Below are 5,669 nucleotides of genomic sequence, written 5' to 3'. Positions count from 1 at the left end.
GGCCCGCCCCGCCCGCCGCCGCCCGCCCCGCCCGCTCCGCCGCAGTCCCCTGTCCGAGCCGCCGAGGGTGAGTAGCGGGGGACCGGGGGAGGGGGCCGCGCCCCGACCCCCGGCCGCCCCGCCCCGCACGGCCCCCGGCCGCAGTCTCCGGAGCCCCGGGCGGCCTCGGGCCGGGGAGTAGGGGAGTCGGAAGGACCCGGGCTGGACGCCGAGGCTGGAGCCCCACTTTATGCAAAGGCCCAGCGCCCCGAAACCAAAGGGTGGGGTCGCGGGCAGCCGAAGCCTCGTCGAGTTCTTTGGGGAAGCTACTTCTTCGCAAGAACTAAGTTGTATGTCCTCCCTCCCCCCCCCCCCCCCCCAGCTTCTCTGGTGTGTGTTTATTTCCACAAAACGAGGTCTGACACTAACTCTTGGGTCTCCGAAGGCGGAAGCCCGGGTTGTTGTGGGCTCGCAGCCGCGCTGCGCGGGTTTCGCTGTGCCCCCTCGTCTCTGCGCCGCCTTAAATGCAAATCCTGGGCCCGCCCTCAGATTGCGAGGGGACCCCTCAGTCCGGGCTGGGCTCGGCCCCTGGTAGTTTTGACGCCCAATGGCTGCTGAAACCATCCTTTGAGACACAGTGATTTGAGGACAGGTTAACAAAAATTAGTTGGGCTAACAGTGGATCGCAGAGCTTAGAACTCCGCTGCTTCAGCCCCCTCTGTTTGCAAAGGACGAGGTTAAGGTGACCAACTCAAGGCCACTTAAATTTGCAGGCCGAGTTAGCGCCATTGGACAGAGATGAAGAGACCAAGGCCTAGAGAGGGCAGTGAGACTTATGGAGGGAGTCGTCAGCTGGAGAGAGGTTGACTTTGTCGAACAGCTGGTTTTGCTGAGGTCCTACTGTGTGCTAGGCCTGACTCACCTGTGGTTCAGATCTGGGCCTACATGGACTGGACCCAGGCTCAAGGTCACCTGAGGCTCTGGCCTGCGTACACGTGAGGCTCCAGGTGATGTTTCTAGAGGATTGATCTAGTTTCTGACCAGGAAGAGTGGCTCAGGTGAGGTTGTTGGCTCATCCCTGCCTGGGGCTGGCTCACCCTTGGGCCCCTTACTCAACCTCTCTGAATTGCTTTGAGCCCTGTGGTCCCTGAGACCATTTCCAGCCCAGATAGTTATCTGTCTTCTCAGCAAACACCTGCAGGGTGCCAGTACTAGGGTGCAAAGGTGAATGACACACAGGTGTTGGCTGATGGGCGCCCTCGGACCAAGGATGAATGAGATGAATGCACGTTCAAGGGCCACCCTGCCGTGAAGTTGCCGATGGGGACAATCTCATTGGCCAGGTGGAGATCGTGAACTTTGTCCGGCCGTGCCAAGGAACGACAGCAGACTTTTAGGTGGGGGGCAGTTTTAAGCCTCATACAGACCACCTGGGTGGCTCTGCAGGGCAGGGGGGTACCAGCGGGGAGGTAGCTGCTAACCAATATGCATTCCCTCGGTGAACAGCTGAGCCTGTGTCCTGGGCCAGGCTCCGAGCTATGCTGGCTTTGTATAGCCGTGTGCCCCAGCAGGCCTTGCTGTGGGAGTGTGGGACTGAGGGCGAGGGTTTCAGGGACAAGCAGGGATGCAGAGGTGAAACCGGGAGATAGGATTTGTGAGTCAGACATATGTGGTGGTGGGGGGGGGGGGCGCGAGAAAACCCAGGGGTGAGGAAGCAGCCCCCACAGATCAATGGGGCAGAGAGGTCAGGGTTGGCCTGGCTTACGTCACTGGCAGTCAGGGGTGGTTTTGGCAAGAAGGGGAGAGATGAGCATGGGAGGAAGTGGGTTCAGAGACTGGAGTGGGGTCAGGGGGGTTGGTTTTAAGAAAAGGAGAGGCGGGGGTTCCTTCTACAGGGGAAGGGGCCGGTGGGTGAAGGGGAGAGGTGAGTATGGTGTGGAGGTCACTGAGCATGTGGTGGGGGGATGGAAGGAGGGACCCTGGGCAGGGGGTGTGGGGGCACAGTGCTGCGGCTCCCGGATGATGGTGATGCCCATGGCCGCCTCTGCAGACAGGACTGCAAGGTGAGGCGTGGCGGGAGGGCCCTGCCACAGCTGGTGTTCTCTGCGGGCGAGCACGCTATGCCCGCCTGTCTTCTCGGGGGTCCACACTGGCTTGGAAGGTCATTCCAAAAAGTGTCCTTCATGAGAGGTCCTTGTTGATGAAGCATGCAGCCTTTGAGGGCCCTGCTGAAAAGGGCACCATTTATTTGACTACCTAAGCCCAATAACGCTGTGGCTTTCTAAACTGGGGGCAGGGCCACTAAATACCCAGTGATCTCCGCTTCCTTTCTCTCTGTGTGGCCAGTCACTGCTCTTCTCAGAGCCTCAGGTTCCTTTTCTGTACCACAGGGCAGAGGAGACAGTGAAGTGACATCAGCTCGCAGAGGTGACTTGAGCCTGTGAAGGAAGTAACCTTTGGAGGTACTCTGACCCGTCCCCTTCAGGCACGAATTCTGCCCGTTCTGGGTTTCTCAGAGAGCTGCCACGCAGTGTGCCTTCCTGTGCCGGGATTTCGGGGGCACTGCTAAATGCTTGAACGCACAAATGATGCGCACCTTCCTACCAGGTGGTGCTTACAAACCTGCCTGCCCAGGAGAGCCGCTTTGGGCTTCTTCCTCTTTCTCCTCTTCCTCCTCTGGCAGAGTGATGGTCAGGGCCTCTACTGGAGCCCGGAGGGCTGCTCTGTCCAGTCCCTGGGGGCACCTGACCCACACTCCCCGGGACAGGCTCTGTGCTGCCGGGGCGGGGGGGGCGGTGTGGGCGGCCGAGACGCCGGATTTGCCTGGCATGCTACTCTCCAGCTGCTGGCTTGGGTGAAGCTCTTGGTGTCTTGGAGCCTCGGTTTTCCTGTCTATAACCGGGGGCTGACTTCTCCCCTGCTGGCCTGGCAGGGCTGTTGGGAGACTCTGAAGAGATAGGAAGAAAGTTGAAGGATTTCAAGATGCTGTGTAAATTTGGGGGCAGGGAAGGCAGGACAGACAGCCAAAGTAATACTCTGCAACCCAAGTAAGGAAATTCCTTTGGACCCAAGTGCAGCGACTGCCTCAGGTCCTGTCACCTTTATCAGGCCTTCGTTTCTCTGCCTAGTCCATCCCTGAGAGAACAAGGCCGTTGAGGTTGTTGACACATCCTGTGCCCCGCCTCGGCCCAGATGGAATTTTCCACTTTGTTCCTTTTGCAAATATTAATCAAGGCCCTGGCCCGTCAACAGTGGACTCATTGTCTCGTGAAGAGCAAGCAGTTTTCTGGGCTGCTTCCCAGGGCCCCAGCGGCCCGCCTGCGCTGGGACGTGGGGCCGTTGGGAGCACCCCTGCCCTTGGTAGCTCTCTGACCCCTCGTTTCCAGCTGGTTGAGCTTTGCAGGGTCAAAGGTAATGTGTGCTTTGAGCCGGGGCCGGGAAGCCACGCGGAAGGCCCGCACCCCCGTGTTCCCCGCGGGGCCACACGGCGGTCATCTGCTCTGCTTCAGTGAGGAGGGGCCCGGCTGGGAACGCCTCGGCACCGGGACTCCTGCCTACCCCCGGAGGAAGGCCCGCGAGGTCCTGGCCCCTGTGCACCTGCACTGGAGCTTGCATGTGTGTGACACTGCGACCTCGAAGCCAGTCAGGACACAGGGGTCGGGGATCGCTGTTCTCCCAGAGCCCCATCTGTCCATGGGGTGCTGAAGTCCACCCCACAGCGCTCTCAGGAGGGTTACCGAAGACGCTGGGCGCACAGAGCAGGGTTGGTGATCTAGTTTTGACCAGGGATACACGAATTAATCTATTATCAGTGCTATTGTTACTGGCCATGGTGGCACTCGATGGAGGAGGAAGCAGGGTGAGTGGAGCTCTGCGGGGAGCAGGGCGAGGACAGGACCCCGGCCACCCTGGGAATGTGACAAAGTCGCCACGTGCTTTGGCTTGGCACCTTTCATTTTCTGAAGGGTGTTTTTTCCAGCTCTTACTTCCTTTTGCTGTCCCAACAAACCTATGAAAGAGGTGGCTCTGTTCCCATTTTATAGATGAGAAAACTGAGATCCAGAGAGGCTAAATAAACCACAAGTAGTGACCACTTTGGGGCTGCAAGCCAAGGATCTTGACCAGCAGCTCCTTTCCTTTTTGGAAAGCCCATTGTCTCACGAGGGGACCCAGGAGACATAAAGTCACTGTATGCAATTGCTCTAAGAGTTTCTCCACTCTGGCTTCCGATTCTGTGCTTCCACAGCTGCGTGTGAGCTGGTGCTGGGGGCCGACTCCCCTGAATCCGGGCAAATCTGGGTGTGAGGTGGGCTTCAGACGGAATAACCACAGGGCCGGTACCCCACCTGACAAGCAGGGATTTTCTTAACCTCCTCAAAAATCCAGCCCCTGTTCACATTCCCAGGATCTAAGTAAGATCCATGCGTTATTCACAAGATTTCGCTCCCTCTCCCTCCGTCTTGTTTGTTTTTCGCTGGAATCTGTTGTTGAAGAGATGTATGGCATTCCCCTTGAGGGGGTCTCTGGCTGGCTTTTTCCCTGCTCCTCTGACTTTCTTCTGAATTGGTGGGTGGATCCACAAGTGTGAGCAGATTCGGGTTTGATTTTTTTTGGCAAGGGTAGTTCATAGGTGTGGTGTCTCTCCTGATTGGATGGGGGCCCCCCCAGATGTGGGGTGACTGTTGTCACCATCCTGGCCTGAGAGCACAGCGCCAGTTGTGAAGGCAGTACCTCCAGGGACAGGGCCAGCCTTGGGGCACCAAGGGCCTCCATGGTCACTAGGAGCTGAGCTTGGTGCTCGGGTCTGCTCAGGCTGTGGCTAGAGTGACCAGGCTACATGGTCACTATTTAAAGGGGTTCACAGATCCTTTCATGTGGATGGGCCCGTTCTTTCACTCCGCCACCCCCTCTTGGTGGACAGTTAGGTTTTTATCATTGGCTTGCCAGAATAAACGACTGGGGACAGACCTCTTCTGCTTGCTTTTTCGTAGTCGTGAAGAGTTCTCTTCTGGTTAAATTCCTAGAAGTGAGATTGTGGAGACAGAGGGTGGCCCCTTTAAAGTCCTGATGTGTCCATCCTATTTCGGGAAGGTTTGCACACTCCACAGCTGTGCCCAAAGCAGAATCGCTGTCATTGGCCTTGCCCCTGGTGGAGCTTCTCGAAGGTTGCGGCAGGTTTTGCACTTCAAGCCTGGCTGAGACTGCCTGCTCCCTCCCCAGAGTTCTGTCATCTCTTCTTGGGTTACCGACGAAGGCCAGGCTTCGCTGGCCCAGAAAGTCTGACTCTAGCCCAGTACACTGCACAGGCCAGAAGCTGGAGCGGACACACACACACACACACACACACACACACACACACACACACACAGCACGTGTGCGTGCCCACGTACATGCACACACATGTGCATGCCAAGAAATTGTGAAGAACCTGTTATAAGTGTTGTTTCAGAAAGTTTGGTCAGTACTCCAGCTGTATGACTTTGGAGACAGACTGTGCCCCAAGTGTGGGCACTGCTGAGATGCCAGGTAAGCATTTTATTCTGGGCACAGTTCTATTTCAATTTGACTCCACCAAAATTATCAAACTTGTTGTGCACTGGTCACGAGCTCTCGATTACATGGAAATTTATCATTCTACAAGAAATTCTGACCGTGAAATTTGGCAAATTATTCAATACACGTATTTACCT

At 57.0% G+C, this 5,669-nt stretch overlaps 1 protein-coding gene across 4 annotated transcripts in view; it reads left to right on the top strand.

Annotated features, from left to right (window-relative positions):
- Positions 1-14: 14 nt before the first annotated feature.
- The window catches only part of CHDH (choline dehydrogenase), a 35,404-nt gene continuing 29,749 nt past the window's right edge, over positions 15-5,669 (top strand). The window contains exons 1-2 of one of the 4 annotated variants that reach the window (XM_027583778.2): positions 47-67; positions 2,370-2,441. The gene's annotated coding sequence lies outside the window, so the exon portion shown is untranslated. Of the gene's footprint in view, positions 68-221; positions 330-1,253; positions 1,377-2,369; positions 2,442-5,669 lie in introns of those variants that run through there. The other 3 variants (XM_027583780.2, XM_035727543.1, XM_027583781.2) reach the window with 3 other exon arrangements.

Source organism: Zalophus californianus, chromosome 1 (assembly GCF_009762305.2).
Source record: "Zalophus californianus isolate mZalCal1 chromosome 1, mZalCal1.pri.v2, whole genome shotgun sequence".
Lineage (NCBI taxonomy): Eukaryota > Metazoa > Chordata > Mammalia > Carnivora > Otariidae > Zalophus > Zalophus californianus.
Note: the sequence above shows the minus strand (reverse complement) of the source record. Positions and strands in the feature narration are given on the sequence as shown.